Genomic DNA, 23,402 nt, shown 5'->3' with positions numbered 1-23,402 from the left:
CGATTAATCATCGCCCGTTTAGCGAATCGTTAAGTATTCGATTGTTCGTTAACGCAGTCCAAATGTGTTTTTTGTCGAAACGAAAGTGAGATTTAAATCATTAAACTAACATTTGCTTAAGCTTCTGTACGAGTCGATAGCGAAAGTGCTGACTCATTGTTTTTCTAAGGTCAATAAGTTTGTTGAACCTGATCAGTGATTAAAAAATAGAATTTAACAAAATATATGTTTTTTTTAGTAAGCGTTTAAAAAAATAAAACAAGGCTTAAATCAAACTTTAATTTCAAACCAAAATTATAATTCATATTTTAATATCAATCGCAGTTGTTGGGTGCATAACTAAAATGTTAGATTTTATTATATGAAGCCTTTAATTTGTATTAAAATATATTAATGTCATTTACATATCATTAATAAAAGAACAATAAAAACAATAACTAACCTTAAAATACAGTAACTGTATTATTTAAAGGTGTCCCTTTAGGCAAGGTTCCGAAGATGCCGGCAGCGTTCCCCCTTTGAATAGCTAATAATAGCTAGATTTTATTTATTTATTGCATACGATTTTTGATTTATTGACTGTAATTTTTTTTTCTAGCTCTTAACAAGCTGTGTATAAGTTATATTTGGAAAATTTATTAAAAAAAGTCACTAAAACAAAAGACAAATTGCAATACAATTTGTTTTATATCGTCACATCTGAAGCTTTCCTAAACTGTTCTTTATTTATTTTAACACTTTGTTCCATTAATAGTATTGAATCAGACTTTTGAGCAATAGGCATAATGCATTCTTACAAGCATCATAATATGGAAAGATAAAATGTGATAAATTAGTGTGAAACATAAAATTCGCATGAATCACTATTAGAAATACCTCATAATACCTAATGTTCATAAAATATAGATTTTTAATATCAACTAAAAAATAGCTACTATTTTTCTTTATCACACATAAACATAAACGCCCTATCATTCAAAGTATTAAAAATCGACTTTATGCTGTCTCAAAGATTTATTTTACGAGCTGTGCACGGTGGACTAATTTTGTTTATTCAAACGTTTTGTCAAATAGCTCTAGTTTTGATTAGAACTGCTGACGTCATGTTTATAAATTTGGGTTTTAAACTGCCACGGCGCTTTTACACCGTTACGTAACCGAATGACATTTATTATTGGTTTGAATGTGAATGGCACTTATGGTGTGATGACAGTTATTATTACTGATGTTAATACAATTATTATAATTGTATCCTTTCGTCTTAACTCCATAGCTCAAATGGACTTTGTCGTTTCTGTGTTTACTCAATAGCTGAACGATACTATTTCTGATTCTAGGGAAGTCAAACGTTAGATTATAAAAAGAAGTCTTCATTTAAAAAATTAAGAAGTTAGTTTAAATACTCGAAGGGCCAAAGTTTTTTTTTAATTAAAAGCTAAGTCAACATGCATTTCTGGGTCCAAAGGTTAAGACAGCTAAAAAAGTAATATAAAAATAATTTCGATACATTTATCTATACTAATATTATAAAGAAAAATTTAACTTCGATGTTCCTGGGTACTCGTAATCGTACTTTGTTTCACGTTCCTCACATCAACACCAACTATGCAAAAAACTCAGTTTTGTATCGCGTAGACATACAACGACCCCTATTTAAGCCTCGACTTGTAAAAGCTATCGCAGAATATGCTTAAAAAGAGTATTAAGAATATCCAAAGCGCTAAACAACCTGCATCATGAGCACACCTCACATAAACCTTCACGTACATACCCTCACATACAATTACACAACACAGCTGAATTAGGTTTTACTTAGTTAAATATATTTAATAATTTTTATTGACTTTTCCCTTCGTAATATTTGACCCTTTTTGTATGTTATATATATTCCAGCTTTGGCTATATCTTTACTATAATTTATCTTGTTATATATAAAAATTTTAGCTGTAGGATTACGAAAACAAATATAACTAGAATACTTAAAGGTAAGTGAATAAACTACGGTGTAAATGTATAAAGTCATCTCCCATACGGTACGTAACGAGGTTGCTAGCAGCAGTCTCTAATCCATTGCATATAAATATTAGATTTCGGGTCACAACTTGGTGGTCTCATTCTTGTCTATAAATTTTATTATCTTGTTTCAAAATGCTGTTGATAGTTTTTAGTAACTTAGCAAATGACTTTAAATATGTTAAACGCTGTATTAAAGTTATTTAGTTTGACAGTTATTATATCGTTCTATTTTTTCTGCCCTTTTTGGTTGTATAGCAATATTGTGTTTTTTTTTTTTAATTATTAGATATTAATTAAGGCCGCTAACCATGAAAATGGAGCAGTAGCTACTGATGGCAGAACGCAAGATGTTGCTTAAAATCCTGGTGCCATCGAATAAATGTCAAAGTAGAAGTATTAGTAGCACAGCATCATAGATAAATTCAAGGCCCTTGAGCGCATGGGCCAAGATTGGGCTGTTAATGACGCTTATCTAAGCTGTGACTAGTCATCGGCCTAGGTACCTCTGGATTGACAGAGTGAATTCCCGCTGCAGTTGAAAGCCAGCAATTGACGGGAAGTGGCACAGGATACAGAGAGCGCTGGAAGTTTCTCGTATCTAAAGGTCGCAGAGTCAGCGGAGTGAGTAAGAGAGTTAATCAAGGACGTGTAGGTTTGATATAATGTATTTATAAGATATTTTTTTATTTCTCTATTTACCATTCTCTAAAAGCCCGGGGTACGGTACAGTAGGTACAATAAATTTGAATGTTATTCAAAAGAGCTTTGTACAATAATATTTGTATCAAGTTTTTTTAACATGTATTGCAAATAGTGTATATCTGATAACCAATTAATTGTATTATTAAGATTTTTAAAATGTCTGGTAACTACGGAAACAGAGTGAATGCGCAGAAAACGCAATAAAAAATGCATCAAAGCGCAACAACTTTCCCAAGATTTTATAATTAGACATTCTAACCTCAGATGTAATATCCTAAATGTATTAAGGAACCGCAAAAGTTGATAAGAACTAGCGGAGCTAAGAAGGCTTGTCCCAAATTTAATCAGAACCAAAGCGTGTCCAATTGTATCATTTATCAAATCTATATACCACACACGATAGTATCGCAATTTGTTACGGTCTTATATACAATGGCATAAGGGAGAAATTCCCTTGCCATTTCTTTATTGAAAAATTTCGCCGACTCATCGTTGCGACATAATGCGTCTTATGCAAATGCAATAAGGTGGATTTTCTTGTGCAATTGAGTTCATCTGTTTATACTGGTGTCACTTAAGGACAGATGCTACGTAAATACGTATTAATGATTCTTTCAAGTGAGAAGTTGTGGTTGTTAGGAAAAATTGCTTGAGTTCATCAATCATGCTTTGGTTGTATTGTGGGCTCACGGGAACTATGGAATTCTAACATCGTAAATTTTAAACGGAAATATGCTTAATTTTAAATGCAATTAGTATAACATTCTCAATAAATACAATTAAGAACCAGAAACAAATGAAAGTTGTTTCATTACTCGTTGCAAATTTATTTGTCTTTTCTTTTTTGATGATTGATTTTTTACGTTTAAAGTACCAGAACTTAGTGTTCATTACATACAGTCTTTGTAATGAACAAGAAAAAAGAAAATTCATAGGAGTGTGTAAAAAGTTAGTCAATTACATACGACGAAACTAAGTAACCCAAAAACTATGTAACGTTATGCTTAAGTAATGTACCGTGTCGTGTTAGCCTAGTGGCTTCAACGTGTATCTCTCGTCCCTGAGGTCGTAGGTTTGATCCCCGACTGTGCACCAATGGACTTTCTGTCTATGTGCGCATTTAACATTCGCTCGAACGGTGAAGGAAAACATCGTGAGGAAACCGGCTTGCCTTAGACCCAAAAAGTCAACGGCGTGTGTCAGGTACAAGAGGCTGATCACCTACTTGCCTATTAGATAGTTTATCTATCATGACACAGATCCAAAATCTGAGGTCCAGACCTAAAAAGGTTGAAGCGCCACTTTTTTTTAAGTAGTGTACCTTAGATTATTCAATCTTAATTAAAAGTTTATCATACGTAAATTAGAGAAAACAGCTACAAACCTCATTAAGTAGCATCTCAAAGTGATTCAGATCAATTAAAATTATGTTCTAATAATCATTAGTGAGCCAAAGAATTTATTTTATTGTTTTTAGTAGCTCATTGCGTGATCATATCGACATTTTAGGCAAATGAACTTACGAAATATGCTAATTTCGATGGGAGTGTTCTAGTTTTGTGCCCTTTACGACAAATTATTAAGAACCATATACCACTCATAAAATTATTTGATTTATGGTCATGTGTTAAGGTATTATTATTATATTATATAACAAGAACTAGTAGCTCTACAACCTTTTTAGGCCTGGGCGTCAGATATGATCATTTGTCAATCTAATAGGCAAGTAGGGGATCATCCTGTGCCTGATACACGCCGTCAACTATTTGGGGTTTAAGGCAAGTCGGTTTCCTCACGATGTTTTCGTTCACCTTTCGAGCGAATGTTAAGAGCACACTTTGACAGAAAGTCCAGTAGTGCATCGGGGATCTAACCTACGACCTCAGGGATGAGAGTCGCACGCTGAAGCCACTATGCCAACACTGCTCTGTTGCTCTATTGTTATTATAATATAACATATGTTTTACCTGTTACCTTATATGTTTTATATAAGGTAACAGGTAAAACATTATTGAAATAAACATTCGTCTAGTGTTTGACAATTACAAAGTCGGAAGAGCTCGTAAAGATGTCTTGCGCCTGCTCAAGCTCATTAATATAAAAGTGTGATATGTATAAGCTATTAAACCACTTAAACGTATTTCCTTTTTGTTTTCCCATTCGGCGTAAGTGAAACAAAAACAAAACGAAGGCGTCCAATATGAATATGTATGTGCGTAGGATTGGTACTTTTTAATGAATATAACCTACGTGATCTAAAGCCTCTTTAACATAATTCTAGAATATTAATAGTTTCGAAAGTTTCAATTCTTGAAATAGTTAAATATTCTGCTTTTTATTCATTTAAAAGTTTGTTTCGTCGCTATTTACGTATACTAATCATCTATATCAGTTCTTAATTTGTCAAACATCAAGTAGGCTTCGCGAAACTTGATGACGATCAAAGAAGGGATCTAAATGTCAAAGCAATGGGCCGACGGACCATCGGCAGTCCCAGATATTGCTGGAAAGCCGACGTGGAGAGGATTTGCGATTTTCAAGATTGTCCTAGGATAATGGAATTCCAGTTGTTCATAGATGAATGTAGGTACCTTCCTATTAGTGCAAATAGTTCATACAAAATGTGAATATGCAAAATTAATTTTATCGGTGCAAATGAATTAGGTGCCAAAATGATTTACGTCGGGTGCTGTCGTAAAATTAATTGGTAAGAAAAACAAAGTTGTATCGCTTGTAAACCCATAAAACTGAGTACTCGAATCCGAAAATAAATTAAATTTTTGACTCAGATATGTCTTGGCGTCCCTTCGCAATTCGTGAAATACTTTGATTCATTTTACTACTTTGAACGTAAATTCTATGCCTATGGGGAATACAAAGCCTTAATATTATTCTTAGTAAGAAGGCAATTCGTTGTGTCCACTGCGTAAATATTTCGGCTTTATTTGGTATTTATGCTAAATATACACTGATCTGAAAAATCTTTTTATGTTCAGCTAGGACTCAAGCTGTAGAATAGCATACTTCAACCACTGGCAGTGTGTGCTAATAGATAAATCTGTGATTTTTGGTCTCTAAATCCACACTTTATTCATAAATATGCTAGTGTATACAAACTTTCAAGGCGCTTTGTATGTACAATGACCTAATCATTGTACACAATTGTAGTACAATAGAAATAAACAAACATAATAGCAAATTCAATAAACGCACAAAGAGTGTCGTTAAACAGATGCTTCGGTAAAAAGCGTTAAGTGTAACAAAATAGAACCAAAAAAATGCATGAATATTTGATCCCAAACCAGAATCATTAGTCAACTTCTTTACATCAGATTAAATATTAAATTGAACTCTATTCCATTGTGATAAGCAATGTTGGAATATTGGTATTGTCACAAACAAACAATTCGCTTCCTCAGAATCTAGTGATAGCGAAGATCATTAATCAAGGAACACATGCGGATCTTCTATTGAAAGAAACAGTTTGATTGTAAACTTCATTGGAATTTAGTTTAAAGAGCTTACGGTTTTAGTAATAAAGACGATAATCGTATGGCATTTGAAGATCATTTATTAAAGTCCGTGATCCCATATTTACCCTTGGATTTTCACCTTCTTATGTGGGAATATTCAATTTGTTTGCGTCAACTGTTTTTGTGAAACGTAACGCGAACTTAAGTAATGATGTATGCATTGTATTTTATAAGTCCTTATAATAAATGATTTTTGAGCACGTACAAATATAAAAGTTTAGGTTGAATAAAAATTAATTCTATTATTTTCATAACTGTAAATCCATTATAATAACTATATTATATCAATAGTATACACACAAGGTTTGATTCATAATTAGCTCGTAGGTATTTTCGTTATAGTAGAATAAAAATTTACTTGAATAAACCAACACACAAAAAATACTAAATTAGAATCACTTTAATCGAAAATTGGCCCTAACTAATAACTATCTTAAGAGTGAATAAATAAATTAATAAAAATCCTTTTACAAGACTATTTTATAAATTTCGCATATACCTAGTATTGAAACACTATTTGAATCCAACTGTATAATAAGGTAAATCGTATTGCTAGCATTCGATGAGCAATTATAATCTTTAGTTTTTTAACTGCATACATTAAATTAATATCTAGTTCACTTCTGTTCCCATGTAAAAAGCAATTCAATTAAATTTTTCATACCACATCGCTACTTCCATGTATCGTTTAAAGTCAATCACCTATAACTAATTTGATTCGGCTACGATCATTTAGTATGAGTTAATAAATAACTTTATTATTAAGGGTCCATTTTAAAGTTACTTCCTTTTATATATAGAAGCCACAAGTATTTAAACAATTATTGATACTCATATTTTCGTTGTTTATGGCTCGTATAGATTCGTAGATATATACGTAGGATACAAGTCGTAGGAGCTATGTTAGCGTTGTGGTTTTAGCCTGCAACTCCTTGAGGTCGTAGGTTTGGATATAGTACAAATGGAATTTCTTAGTGAAGTACCGTGAAGGAAAACATACTAAGGAACTGGTATTAGACCCAGAAATACAACGGCGTGTTTCAGGCACAGAATGCTGATCACCTATTGCCTATTAGAATAAGCAAATTATCACGAAACAGATACAGAAATCGCCACTGGTTTTTAAAGACAGTTTCGCCGGGAATTGAACTACTATCGTTTGGAGAAAGTTTACAAGTCATACGATTTCTAGTAAAACATATTTGTTTAATTTAATTTTCTTTTTATTCACTTGAAGAGAAGCAAATGTCTTCTACAACAAGGGTATTTTCGAAGCACTTTCGCTGGCTACAAAATAATTATAATTTGCAGTTACTTCAATCACAGGCTATGATTGCCGTGTTTATAAATTAATCTATTAATCAAAATTAATAGCTACTATTAATTGATTATTTAATTTGCCGTTAGAAAGTATAAAAGGCTTACGTTCTCCCCACAACTTTTTGATATAAATGCAGGAATAAGGAATAGTACGAACGTAGTGTTTACACCTCAAGGTCAGTTAAAGGTTAACTAAGATTTCTATAGAAAACGCAAGCAAACAAGGGTTTCACTGCCCGTTAAATCCTGTTAAGTATTAGGGAGACCAACCCCAACTTCGACAACACCGATGCTCGCAAAAGGCGGTCTGCACACAGTCCAAAATGGCAATGCCAGCAGTTAACCGCTAGAGACAAAGGGACTTCAAAGCCTGAACAGAACTAAACAATGATAAGAACAATTACGGGCCACTCTCCTTAATAAACATCTCTTTGTCCTAGGCGACAGACAGTCCCTTGCGCAGAGGCTGTTCAGTCACCCACGTGGTCCAGGCTGTGGCCTCCCTTGGAGTAGTGAGGTCGCTCCGTGAAGCTCTCAATGTGTCCAGGAAACTTCTAAGCTTCTGAAAGGAGCTACTTACTTAGCCAGTAAAGTCTTAGCTTAGTAAGTCACTACGGACCAAACGAGCGTCTAAGAAATTGAGTCCATACTACTAATATTACTAGGTGATTTCCTAAATCTTTAGAAATAAAATTGTTAATCTACGATTAGAAGTAATTTATTCGTTTGTTTACAAATTACCTAATAACAGCTATCAAAACATTTAAAAAATCAGAACTCTATAGAATCTATCGAACGAAAACATGCAATTTAGGAACTTAAACTGTCCAGCATCTCTTGTGGATGTTAGTCTAACAACTATACCACTGTCTGTTAAACGAACGATATAATATGTCTTCATATGATTTTACTTTTACTTCACTTTCCCACGTCTCAAAATATTATTATGGAGAATTAGTCCGCTCATATTTACGTGCGAATGGTGCTTTCCGTATAGGACTGTTGAATATATTTATCAATTGCAATTTTAGTTTACATTTTTTTATAAAAATCGGCGAGATTGGCGTCTCAGATGTGATAAATATAAGTTAACAGACATTTAGTTTCGGCTAGCAAAGTATTTTCATAATTATATTTTAAAGGCACTTACAATCCTTCTGGTAATGTGAGTGTCCATGAACGGCGCTATCACTTAACATCAGGTGAACTATCTGCCCGTTGGCAGTTAGGGGTTTGTTATATGAAAAAAAAATGCATAAAATCTGTAACTTAAAAAAAAATTAACATTGCTTATTTCTATTAATAATTTTACGAGCCAAGGCTGTACATTTTGTTCACTCGAGCTTTCTTAGTTTTATATGCGTGGCGATTTTCTTAATCGTCGGAGTAACACCCCGAGAGTATAGTCAGACGTAGGCACTCTATTCAACTGTTAGCTTATATTCTATTGGTTTACGCGAGTGGTAAATATATAATAAAATAATAATAATAAACCTATATTGGTGAATATTTATAATATTTGAAAGCTTATCGAACAATTTCATACTAGCGGTCGATAGATTTAGTTTAAATACCATTCGCACTAAACCTAATTCAGAAAACCAACTGTTCTATAACAATATAAGTAATAATAACAAAATACAGCGTCTCAATAAACAATGTTATATCCGTCAAAGAAAGGTATTCAATGCGATAAAAATCCTCTAGTTCGAAGTGGAACTCACCATCGGAATTGATCTGTAATGGTTTTATAATAGAACCGTGATGATCGTCTAATGAGTTCCCGCGTTTTGGACAGCGCCATGTTAATGGCAGTGTTTTGTAGATTGGCCGTGTGCATTATTCAAACGTTATACTTGAAAATAACTTTAAGCTCTTTTACAATCAATTTAATAAAAAAACAAACTAGTGGTATAACCGTTTTAGATCTGGGCCTCAGATTTAAGTATCTGTTTCATGTATCATTTGTTAATCTAATAGGCAAGTACACACGTCCTCGAGCGAATGTCAAATATGCACATAGATAGAAAGTCCATTGGTGCACAGCCAGGGATTGAACCTACGGCCTCTAGGTTTATATGTACACTTCTTAGCGATTTTGGTTGTGGATTTATAGGTCTGTCAATTCTGCGCGTGCGCTTGTGATATTGTGGCGGAGAAGATCGGATTTACATGATTTTTAATTAATAAATTCATTTTGGTGTTCTGAAAATGGAATCTTTATTTATGAATGCATTGCTATTTATTTCATGCCATATTTGTAATAAATTTTTCTTATACTCTTATGTCTACAAAACATTGTTTTTTTTTAAATCTTTTTTACCCAATGTCTAAACGTTAATTAAAGCATTTAACATTTACAATAACTACACGACATATGTTTGTGTTCTAATCTACCTAAAATCGGGATATAAACTCCATTGTGCGAATAAGTTATCATAATCCTTTCATAAAATCTAATATTGAGATTAACAATACGTTCATAGAACACAATGGTATTGTACCATGAGTTTACCAACAAACGACACTGCAAGCGTGATTAATTTTATAAGTGCATTGTAGGGTATGAAGTACCCTACATTTTTTGCAACTATGAATTATTGGACCGAAGTTCATTATCAAGTTATGAATATTTTAAATATGGAGTATTATTGCATTTAATCTAAGATTTTAAATGTTTAATTCTATAATATGGTTCTATAATTTATTTTCATAATTTTATTCCATAAGTGTCCCAGGCTGTTTTGCGATTCAGGTCTGTGAGTTCCCAGATTAATTGGTATAAAAATGACTCTCTCTCTCTTCAGTAGGTAGCTCATATCTGAGCTTGTGGTCAGCCAGGAAACATCTGGAGCGGATAATCTGTTTCCACCGGTTTCTGTCCAGCGTTTTTCGTTACAACAGTGTATAGTTTTGAGGACAATGAGTCTTTCCTTCTGCTTTCCTTTGCTTTCTGTGTTACCAATCACGATCAGTTTTTCCAAGCTCTCATCGCTTCTGCGCATTTCGTATTATAAAAAAATACATTTAAAATTAATTTATGATCTGAATATAAAAATTGCCATATATGTTATTACAAATTATATATTTGTACAGACAAAACCGATATGCCACTATCAAAAGCATTTTATTTCACGTCTTTAATTTCCTGAATCGATTTACCTCATAGAGACAGTTTTAGTTTTGCAAGATGTCACACGCCGATCAGACCCATCACAATAGGTCAAACCCAAATTCACGGATGACATATTTTGACACGGCTCCGCGATCTTCAATGCGTTTTCGAAATCGCAATTGTGTTTGTCATTGTCATTTTTTTATCGCGTTTGTCGAGTGACAAATATTTGGAAAGCTCACCTGTGGGCGTAGCTGTAATGTCAAAAACTGAGCGAACCCAGCGAAACTTATAACTTTAGTCATGGTTAATTTGAGTCACGGTTGTGCTAAATTACTTGAATAATAAACATTTTTAAGTTTAAAAAACCACCGCCGGGTTTCGAACCTACGATCTTAGCCCATCGCTCAATGTCTAATAATGTTAGGTTGGGCTACCAACTTCTATTTTGGCATTTTTCAAACTCCTTGTAGGCCCAGGATTTTATGTATGACTTGCGTTGTTAAATACTAGCGGCCCGTCCCGGCTTAGCACGGGTGGACATTTTTTTTCTGTAGATATTGATATGTCCTTTAATATTGTGGAACATTTTTTTGTCCTATTAATCTGGTCAATAGTTTTCGCAGCGCATGCGATGAAATATATTTTATAGGCATTTTGTTTACACCTTGGGTAACATTAATGTAGTTTTAGTAGGAAATTGCAATTAAAACAGCATATATTAATCAGTGAGAATGTAGCATTCAAAAGGTGAAACAATTTTTAAAATCGGTCCAATACTTTTTGAGCCTATTCGTTACAAACATACTTACACACAAATCTTTCATTTTTGTAATATATAGATATATTCTTCTTTTATAATACATATCCATCGCCGTTTACTATCTTATATAACGATAGCATCGAATTCCGCCCCATATAGTGTCTATTAAAATATCGGTCAAAAGACTACTTCAGATCAACCCTAATACACGGAAGCTCCAACCGGTCCCAATTTACATGTCAGGGGTTGACTTTGAGTCTATTACAAAATAACACCACTTATACGAACAATGACAAACAGACCAGAAGTCAATTTAACTGGTTTTGTTGTAATAAATTATTTTGAGACAATATTGTTGGCTGACAATGCTTTATGGGAAGAGTTTTTTTTAAATGAAATGTTATTTGGTTTTGATTTTAATGATGTCTTAAGGGTTAATTTTTTTATTACTCTTGAATATTTAAACTAAAAATAAACGTTTGGATACTGTTAAGTTACTTATGGGTTGGAATGTAAATCAATCAGTGCCGCTACAACATTTTTAGGTGTGGGCCTCAGATTTCTGTATCTGTTTCATGGTTATTTGTAAATTTAATAGGCAAGTAGGTGATCAGCCTCCTGTGCCTGTCACACGCTGTTGTCTTTTTAGGTCTAAAGCTCGAGCGAACATAGAAAGAAAGTCATTGGATGCAAAGCCGGGAATCGAACCTTAAGGATGAAAGTCACTCGCTGAAGTCACTAGGCCAACACGATTTGGATGTAAGAGGAAGATTGTTATAAAATATTGACTAAATCAATAATTATAATTATGACAACATAATTATGAACAATTTTAGCAATAGAAAAGTATGAGTCATGCTTAAATGTGTAAAAATAATAAATTCCACATTAAAATAACTGTTGATACATTTTTCTAAATCCAGTTTATGGGCGATGCTCGCATCTGGACAATAAATACCAATGAAATTTACATCAAATCACAATTTACTATTTGATATAGGATTACTAAACACGAACGAGTCGATATGTGATAGGTCAAATGGCGACCTAAACAAGAGAAGGAAAAAGTAATTATAAATCGTGAAATTTTTAAACATAATACCTGTATTAAAAATAATTTGGCTGAGTTTGAGTACTACTACCAAACAAACTGGATTTGTGGAAAGTAATAGTAATATTTATGTTATCTAAAAATCACATTTAGCGATGACTCATTAAGATCCGGAATTCGAATTAATCGAATTTAGAAATTACTACAATTATGCGAACTATTTCTAACGTCAGTCGAAAATAAGATTTTTTATGGCTTATATATAGGTATAAAAGAACTTATTTACTTGACTGAGTAGTGTTGGCCTAGTGGCTTCATCATAGGACTCTCATCCCTGAGGTTGTAGGTTCGATCCCCGGCATCAAAGGACTTTCTTTTTATGTGCGCATTTAACATTCGCTCGAACGGTAAAGGAAGACATCGTGAGGAAACCGGCTTGCCTTAGACACCAAAAAGTCGAAGGCGTGTGTCAGATGCAGAAGGATTATTACCTACTTGCCTATTAGATTGACAAATGATCATGAAACAGACATAGAAATCTGAGGCCCAGGCCTAAAAAAGTTGGAACCACTGATTTACTTTTTTTCTTATGTATACCATAAGCGAATATAGTACACCCAGTTGGAAAAAAGCACACCCAGTGTTATTATCTATTGATATATAAAGAGTCGATCGAAAAAATTATATAACATTTTTCAATCATCGTGATCAACGATATTCACTGTTGACAGACCACAGACTACAAACCATTTATGAAGATTCAAATAAAATTATTACAAATATTTGATATCCTAGTGTTCTATACAAGTTTATATTTGTTATTTGTAACAAACGATGTTTTAATTTACATAAATATTTTGTTTGACATATAAATGTATATTTTTTAATATTATCGTGAGTTGATCGTGCTACTGTCAAATATATTTAAATGTCAATAATTACATTTAATTAAAATCTGATAAAGATATTTGATATTGAGATAATATAATTTCCGTATTGGGTTTAAAAACACGAATCAGATTTTTTTATTCACTTTTTTCTCTTCAACAGTGGCTCTATGACCTTGGTTTTGACCTCAGATTTCTGCATCATATATTTTAATAAGCAAATGGACGAAGCCTGATCAAGCATTCTGTGTCGGCACTTGTCGTTTATTATTAGACGTGATGAATTTTTTAGGCGTTTTTACACCGTATAACAAGTACTGAATTCACACATAGATCGAAAATTGGAAAACAGCTCGGGATTCTAACCACCACGTTTAGAGTTGAGAGTCACGTGCTAGGGATTAGACTAACAATGTCATAGTCAAATCATTTTTTTCAATTAGGTCTATTTAAAACGCACTTTTGAAAGTCAAAATTACATTTTTTAAAAATGAATCAAGTTATCATGAAAAATTGGCGCATTATAAAAAACAATGCAGCAAATAACTAAATTATTATGTAGATACATGGTGCTCACATATTCACAAATATTGCAAATAAAGATTTTACATTATTCTTTATAGAAAATAATTAATATACAGTTTTTAAAGCAAAAATAAACCAATATGACTAGATTAGCAACCAGTTGATTTTGTCTAGTTTGGTTGTCCTATGGAGCAGGACCAGCATGCTTCCAAGCATTTTTATCTTGAATATAATCCTCTAATTTGTTTTATGCCTGTCTGCAAAGTGTATATTTAATACTGCTATTATTAATATCACTTGATAAGCTGTAATATGACTACAACAGTCAAAACATATAGGTATGTTTTGTCTCCATGAAAGTCCGTGCAGTAGCAGAGTTTATCTCAAACAGACGAGCAGATATGAAAAAGACAATGTCTTATTAATAATATCTAGTGATGTTTATTACATTGACAGGATTAATCAATCAATCTCTTAAAACACTCTCTCTTTTAACAACCCATAATATCTTTATTAGTCTATCGAGAGTTGAAATCTAGCTATTATATGTCGAAATGACCATTTAGTTATTCAATTGCTCATTAGGCCTAAGTTCAAAGGTGTTTTTCATCAGGTAGTTTCAAGTAAGTACAATTCCGGAGAAAACTTACAATGGACGCAGTCGTAAAATAGCCTCACTTTCCACCGAGCATAAAATGGCGGTAAAACTGTAAAACGCTGTTGTCAAGTGGTTTTCCTTATTTCCTGTTCGATTTTCAAAGCTCGCTAACTTTGTCTGTGGTATTCTCTTTGGTTTGAGAGATTCTAGGAATTTCAAACTTAATTTTATAAAACATGACAAGGATGTTGAGACAATAGAATGCAGATGAATCGTTCTAATTCAAATTAAGTCATATGTCTAAGAATGTTAAGAATGTTGATGTGAAAAGTCACCGCTCACGTCAGCGCTTGACAGCTTAGTTCGCTGTCAGCTAACTAAGCACGATGGAAGGCTAAAGTTCAAACAGTAATTTAAATTAGAACATGCTCCGAGATCTCCGGATGAACACTCATATGAAAAAAATTCTCGAATAGGTTCAGCCGTCTTCTAGTTTTGCGCCTCGCAACATATTTTGCAATTCATTTTTGTATGTACAATTTAATGATGTGAGTAATAACTATGGTAGAACATTGCTTATAAAATACTGATGTATGTTGTTTACAAATATTTAATCAAATGTGGGTTTTGTGATCAAATGTTAACCAATTTTATTGCTACATAAAAATGCTAAATAATCAAAACTTAAATAACCTGAAACTTTAATAATAAATAGAAATTCATATAAATCTTGGAAATACATTAAAAATAAAGACGTGAATGTTGTCACCAACAATCATAGACAGAACGATATGGTACTCCACCTTTAACTAAAAAGTCTTCCAAAGGACTGTCTGACTCCACGTCATTTAAAAGTGAATAGTGAACTCGATCAGTCAGTGGCCGGCGAGGTCACCCGTCAGAGGTCACTTAGACTGTCAGACCCCGTGTGAACACTTGAGATAAATATACCTTTATTCGCTTCGTTAGAATTATAATTATAATATAACAATAAACACTCTTAATAAGAGATAATTTTTATTGTATGAGCTAGTTTTCCAGAATAGTTTTAAGATAAATACGATTCACAGGTAATCTGGATCTTTGTACTAATGTTTTCTTCCATAACTATTTTTTAAATATTCTATGGTAGCATTTTTTATCATCAGTAGAGTATTTTTGGCGAAGCTTGGTGGTGGCATGTTTTAATAAATTGCCAAAGCATTAGAATCTCGCTTAAACACATTATAATTTTTAGATAATATCAAAGTAAATAAAACAAACTTCGTTGCTACTACGCTATGTAGATTAAATACATTTTAATCTAAAATATCAGTGATTTCATTATTTAAATAATCTCAGATAAAATCACAAATAAATAGAACAAGTTAAGTAGCACGTTTACATATTCGTGACGCAAGGCTAATATTTGCTCGCATCTTGACCCAACCTAATAAAATATTATCTATGTAAATGTAATAGACTAAGCATGGTCATATTATTAGAAGAACTTTGTGAGTGTATTGTATTTTAACCTTTGCGTAATATTGTTCAATAATACCATAATCATACGGTACGAGCGTAGTAATAATTCCAGTAAGATAGTAAAACTTATGACAGCGAAGTACATGTATATAATATTTTTTTATTGATAAAACCTTGCCAACGCTTCGCGCAATTTTTTATGTGACAAGCACTTATAGGCAAAGTTTACATACACCAAGAGATAATACAAATATTAAACAAAACAATTAAAATTACAAAAAACAACCGAAAATCGATTTTAAAGTGTGAAGGTAGCAACCCAGACATAGCTTGTTTAGCAGACCATGCTCAATCTAGATATCGGTCAGCTTTTACCAAAACGCGTTCTTGAGAAAGGAGGGACAAATGGAATGATGAGGTGCCTGGGGTATCTAGAGGCTACACGAAATTTAGATAAAAGTATCGCGATGTTTTGCGTCGTACTGAGACAATTTTATACTTATAATTCTAACAAAATAATTATATTAGACATACCGTTCACAGCCGCTGCACTGAATTGAAGAATACTTAAATCAATATTTAATTTGTGATAAATGAGAACCGTTTTCTAATAAAAAACTAACCTTAACAAATCGTATGTGATAGAAAAATTTATAGTACCCGATTTAATTGTATTAATTTATGCAAATATATTTAACAGAACAAAAAAGGGATTCCATTCTCATTTTTCATTTGCCGTTGAACGTTTCCTAGTATATACTTGTTAGTTGTATGCAAACGAGGAATAAAATTCTTCAATCTACATTTAGAAATACAGGTGAAAAAGTCGCCATTCACATCACATTTTCAATAGTCACTAATGAGATTAAAGATCCGAGAAATAGCGTTGTATCTTTTAATTATAAAGAGGCTAAGCGAGAACCAAAAAACATAGATGCTCATTAAATTAAAATAAACAAAATGAGACACGTAAAATAGTAATATTGAAATAAAAAACCTATGTCATTTGAGTAAAAGCAAGGGGAGCAATTGTTGCAAATCAACAAATTATTATGTATGTATCACTTGCGAAAAATAAATAATATATTTGAACAGTGTCAGCTGATTTGTTATGAATTTGATTCACAATTATTTGTGTGTTCAAGCCTACCTACCGTAGGTCGCGGAGCCTGGATTCATGCGAGGGTAACACTTTGACCGTGTGTCATCTCTTATGATATAGGCTGATCAACTACTTGGGTATAAAGATGAAATTGTAGGCGTATGCGGTCAAAATTTAACTAAATCCAATCAAAACTTTAACAGTATTTTTATAACCCAGGTGTGGTTTTTAATTTATTCATAGCTCCTAATTATGTTTTATATTATTTTAAGATAAATATTATCAGTTACTACGATCTATGCCAAACAATTTTATTAATTTAAATTTATACAGGAAATAAAAGTTAAATTTTGTTACTATCTATATTTTATTACTACACAATTTAAAAGAAAAAACATACCTTTAAATACTATTTTATGTGAATAGTATATTATAGAAGCGAGAAGGTACACTACTCAATTACTACCGCTTCTTATCTCCTACCAGTGCTTACGTAAACTTGACAGAGGTATTCTGGTAAAAGCTTAAGGATGTTTATCTTGATCAGTGTATATAGAATGCATTGAGGTAAAAATGGATCATTTATGTGCCTTTAAAGTGAACTATAGAAGAAACACAGGCAAGAGTTCGTTTTCATTCACCCACAAATTTCACCCTCAAAATAATACAAAATTAGTTCAACTGCTGAATGCTAAATAACAGTACAGTTTTTTATATAAAAAATATCAATAAATCATTATATTACGCTTGTCACTATTTGAATAAAGTTGAAAATGAAAGGTACAATCGACTCAATATGAAAGACGGTTACGCCATTACGATTCGGGAAGAAAACACAAGTGTTTCAAACTTCAATCAATATTTATGTGGCGTCTCTCAATTTAATTTACGACCACTGTCAGTGCAATAAAGTCTAGGAAGACAATAAAGTTAACTCGTAAGGTGAAAATGTCATGTTGGTGACCGCAGACACACCCAGTTGTAAAAACTTCTACTTTCTACTTTGCATGCGTGGTACAATCTGTAGGAAAAAGAGGTTTCTTGGGAGATAACGAAAATGCGAACGTTAAGGTGATCTATCAGCAAAGCAAACGTGTACGATATTTGCTATAATTTTGCGATGGAACATAGACAAAACACACTATATGAGCTCAGTGGTACATTCAATCTAGTAAAAGTATCGAAAAAATAGTATTAGTTACGGTTGTCAGTTGTGTACGATTAACTACTAAAAACATTTCTTTCCTCTCTTACCCACACGTTCGCAAAGTTAAAAAAAAGAAATAATAAACTTCTAAACTGGTGCCCAAGGTACAGCAAACGAAAAAGAGGGAGACAACTTAGAAGGTGGATAGACCACGTTAAAGAAACAGCAGGTGGTACATGGCAGAGAGTGCCACAATGCAGAGAGGAATGGTGGGATTTTGAGGAGGAAATGTGGAAATGGAATTAAAGGCTGTTATTATTATTATTAATAGGTAGATGGAATATTTAGTTAGTTCAGTTAGTAATAGTTAATTAACACATTTAATGCTTGTGTTGAATCTCAAAGATGTGTTATTAGTTATTTATTTAATTTTAAAGGCAATTGTTCTGCAAATTTTATTGTAAAAATACGATAGATTGAAGAATCTTAGACAATGCTTTGGTCAAGCACCAAGTCAATGTTCAGATGCGCGGCATCCAAAATTAAATGAGCCAAAATGATCGCCAATTTTCGAAAGGAGATGGCGCTATAAGAAGAAAACTAAGAAATATAGTTTTTCTCTTAAAGCAAATTGATTTACGCTGTCGCTTCCACTATTAACTTCTACCAAACTTATGATAAGTGCGATTCTAATGTTCTCTTTAATTACACATGTTCCGTCGGTTCCACTTGGAATACAAATGATCTTGTTTTGATGGCGTCATCTGTTAATGAATTACCGCCTATTATACTTTTTGAGCAGAAAGAATAAATGAAAACAAAATCTTTGTAAGTGAAAATTTTATGTTTTTTACGTATATTTTATTTATTAGACAATTTTCAAAACTAATTATTTTAAGGCTAAACTGTGATAAGAAAATTTTAAGGAAATATGTCACTTGTCTTGTCAGAGACAGATAATAACGTCATACACATAGACCATATAAAAAACTTGTAAAACTCAAGAGATTTTTCGTATGTTATAATAAAAAAGCCAATTCAAAGATATCACAAAAAATATTATATATTTTAATGACTACTGACAATAATTTGTCGTGTGTACATTAATCGTGCCTTTTGTGACGTAAAACAATAGATCATGAGATAAATTTAAAAACGAAACCAGATTATAGAATATTTTTATATAAATAATGATTACATGCAAAACAAATTTGTTTCCATGTAGTCTTACAAAGGACATGCTTTATATATTTATATAATAATATTTTTATATAATATGATGTAATTCCTAAGAATTTAAATTAAATAATTTGCCACAAATCGTGAAATTTTGAGTCCTTGATTTGTCCATAGTAAATAAAAATAAATCTGTAGCGCTACAACCATTTTAGGTCTGGGCCTCAGATTATGTATCTGTTCCATGATCCTGTGCCTGACACACGCCGCCGACGTTTTGGGTAATGGCAAGCCGGTTTCCTCACGATGTTTTCCTTCACCATTTGAGCGAGTTTTAAATGCGCACAGAAAGAAACTCCACTGATGCACAGCCGGGGGTCGAACCTATGACATCAGCAGCAGCGTCGCACGCTGAAGTCACAAGGCTAACACTACTCATAATTAATTGTTTATAAATAATTCCATCGGTATATAGCCAAAGTGCTAACGCGCAAGCTCATATCTCATGCTCAATAATTATTTATTTTTGGTAGTATTATTATGATTATATCTGAACTAATATTATCAATGTAAATTATTTGAACCCACTACTTTCAATAACAGGTTCGATGTGAAAAATATTTGAATACTTCATTTATCGAGGAAAACAATAAAATATCACTAACTAGTCCTTCAAGAAAGAGCGAACCAATTATTAAAAGGCCGGCAACGCACTTGCGATATGAATATCCAAGGGTAGTTTACATAGGTGAGCCTCCTGTCCGTTTTTTGTTATATTAAAAAAACAGATAGATTAATTACTAGTATTTTATTGTATTTTTGGTAACATATACGTCTACCAAAATTGACATTTATTTTAGAAAAGATAGCTTGTAGATATAGCATTAAGTATGATGATGTGGTAAACTTTTTTAATTAATATATAAACATCGCTATGAAAATCTATGTCATTTGATCATCTAGATCATTTTCCCACGGAGATATTAATAAAATTGGGTATCATAACATAAAACACCGTTAAAGCTTAACGAAACAGCACTTTCGATCGCATGCGCAGTAATTAAATTAAAATTTTATATCTAATATACAGTGTGTTCTAGCCTAGACTCACTTTCAGTCTAGATAATAGAAATAGTCAAAGGAAACTTTACTTGTCTACAAAGAAATTTTGTTGGGTTTCTTAAATATCGACTAGAAGTAATTACTATCTAAAAAGTCAGTTATTATATATTTTACTAAAGTTTTTGAATGGTTACTGTATACTTTTGAACTGGTATTACTGTCGAAAAAGCATTCCCAAGAGTTTACTGTTTTTAATATCTGATACCAATAGATACTAAATAACAAGCATTGCTTAGCAATATCGAGGAAGAATATAATCATGCCCCGTTGATTATAAACATATAAACCACTATGTCAATGACAAAATACTCATCTCTCCAGCCACGTTCTTTAATATTTCTGGAACTGTATATTATTTTAAGACCTCAATTATGAAATGATACATATTTTAACATAAAATAAAAAGGTACTCCATACCTACAAGTAGCTAAAATTATTTATTATTAAATAATATTTTTAGGTCTGGGCCTCAGATTTTTGTATTGTGACATGTTAATGGTCAGCCTTCTGTGCCTGACATACCACCTCGACTTTTTGAGTCTAAGGCAAGCCGGTTTACTCACGATGTTTTCCTTCACTGTTCGAGCGAATGTTAAATGCGCACATAGAAATAAAGACCATTAGTGCTCAGCCGGGAATTGTACATATGATCTCAGGTATTGGAGTCGCACGCTGAAGCCACTAGGCCTACGCTGCTCATATCTCTCATAGTCTATGTTTTAATAATATAATTACAATATTATGTAGACCAAATTGAAATGTAGTAACTCATTCTTATAAAAACAGCCTGTGTTTTATAATTCTCTGCTGCAATAAATTTATATCATTTTATATTTACGACATGTGCTAATGTTCTAGTTCTCCGATTCATTTATTATTTAGGTTAATTTTTCTAATGTTTTTGCAATAAAAATTCATTTTTATGAGAATTGATCTAAGTTTTTATTGTTTTGATAGTTTTTATGGTGTAAAAATAGTTGAATATTAAAAATATTAATCATTGAAGATATACAATATATTTGTTCACATATGTTGAAGTAACACAAAGAAAAATAGTTTAAGTGTATCAGCTCATGTACTCTCTAGTCAGTCATCAAATGAAAAGTGTCATACTTAACAACATAATAAAACAAGTAGTTTTATTATGTTGTTAAGTATGACACTTTTCATTTGATGCATTCCGTCTAATTAATAATGTAGGTACTTGATTTTTACCTTAAAACTCTATAGAAAAATCAATTTTTTACATTTAAAGATAAGTAGGTAGGTACCATCTTTACCAATACGAAACAGCCAGTTTATAACTTTACTTTCAAACGAATTAGGTTAATAATACCTACAATATTCTACTCAATACATCTTTCCAATACATCATGAATTTTACGATAACCAACTTAAACTCGAAATCAAGTACTTTTACTAATTTAGTTTTAGTATAAGTTGGAGAACAATCTTATGTTATATTAATTTAAGTTCAATTAATTAAAATAAATATTACGTTCACATTAATGATAAACTTATTTTCGTAAATCCAATTTGAATGATATTTCCAGATTTTTCAACACTCTTAAACAAAAAACATCGATCATATATTTGCAGTTCTAAAAGCAGTACAATAATTGCAATGTTCGCTTGAGGGTAATCAATCAATGTTGATACTGAATCGTGATACATGTGTACAATGTGAAGGTTCACCCATAAACAAATATAGGTGAGCAACACACAATGTTAAAGAATATTTCAATTATACTAGTAAATTCGTTATGGAAATATAATTAAAATAAATATTCGAAATATTTAAATTCATATTTTTAATGTAATTTATTAAAAATCGAGATGCTCGCGCGTTGATGTCTTTTGTATTGTTTATTGACAGTAAAATTTTCCGTCGTACATTTTTAAAATATAAAATTATTCTTATAAGATGCAAATACAAACTGTGGATGTCAGTTTCTTTAATATATGGACAATGTTTTAAATTGTTGAATTATATTACGTTTTTATGCAGTTTTTTGGTACAACAGGTGTTACACCCACGCGTTTGTAAATCTGATAGCTTAACGGTTCACTTATTTATGGCCTTTTCAAAGGCTTGTATTAGTCATATAAAAAAATCAAAAGAAAAAGAAAACGTATCATATTTATAAATAAAAGTACTTACTTTGATTGATAAAAAAATGGTTGATTGTAGAAACTCCACTTCAATACCCAATACAGTTATATTAAAAAGTTATTATCGTATTCACTGAATTACTCTTTCATATTTTCACACCACATAACCACAGAATCACAAATATTTAATTGACTAGTAAAATGTTCGCGCGAGTATATTGAAACGTGCGTACGCGCAACGCAAATCGCGCGTTTCGTCATTCAAACCGTCTCGAAGCTTACTCCGATATGGTTCGTGTGTGACTGTACACTCATCTTGCGCTTCACGATCACCGAAGAAGATACATCTTGCATCCCGCTCGCACGTCACACACCATATATGACTGTCTCCCTCTTACTTATTATCAGAGGTTAACCCGCGCTCATCCGTCAGTCGACACGCGGGCACCGGGTGGGAAGGTCGCATTATACCGTTACTTTCTCTATGCGTATTATAAAATACGGAACGTATGCGCATGACCACAGTTGTCGCTGCCGCACAGGTGGCTCAAAGGGCGCAGGTCATTGCGGTTCTCAAAACTGTTTAATTAGGGCAAAGTTGATGACATTTAATAGCGAGGTGCGAAAGTAGATCACCGCCAAAAAGGTATTATCAACGGCCAATCGGGTGCACGCAAAATGACAAGTAAGCTAGATCATTCGTTTAGATGATCGGCGGTCGGGCGGCACTTCTGCGATTGGTGTGTGCGGCGCAGGCCACGCCTGTACC

The 23,402-nt window shown here is 32.5% G+C and overlaps 1 protein-coding gene across 1 annotated transcript in view; it reads right to left on the bottom strand.

The window, feature by feature from the left end:
* The window catches only part of LOC125049105 (protein embryonic gonad-like), a 93,001-nt gene extending 70,069 nt beyond the window's left edge, over positions 1–22,932 (bottom strand). Inside the window, exon 1 of the mRNA XM_047648205.1 lies at positions 22,683–22,932. The gene's annotated coding sequence lies outside the window, so the exon portion shown is untranslated. The remainder of the gene's footprint in view (positions 1–22,682) is intronic.
* Positions 22,933–23,402: the final 470 nt, after the last annotated feature.

The sequence above is a fragment of the Pieris napi genome, chromosome 4 (assembly GCF_905475465.1).
Source record: "Pieris napi chromosome 4, ilPieNapi1.2, whole genome shotgun sequence".
NCBI lineage: Eukaryota > Metazoa > Arthropoda > Insecta > Lepidoptera > Pieridae > Pieris > Pieris napi.
This window is presented reverse-complemented; position numbering and strand designations above follow the sequence as displayed.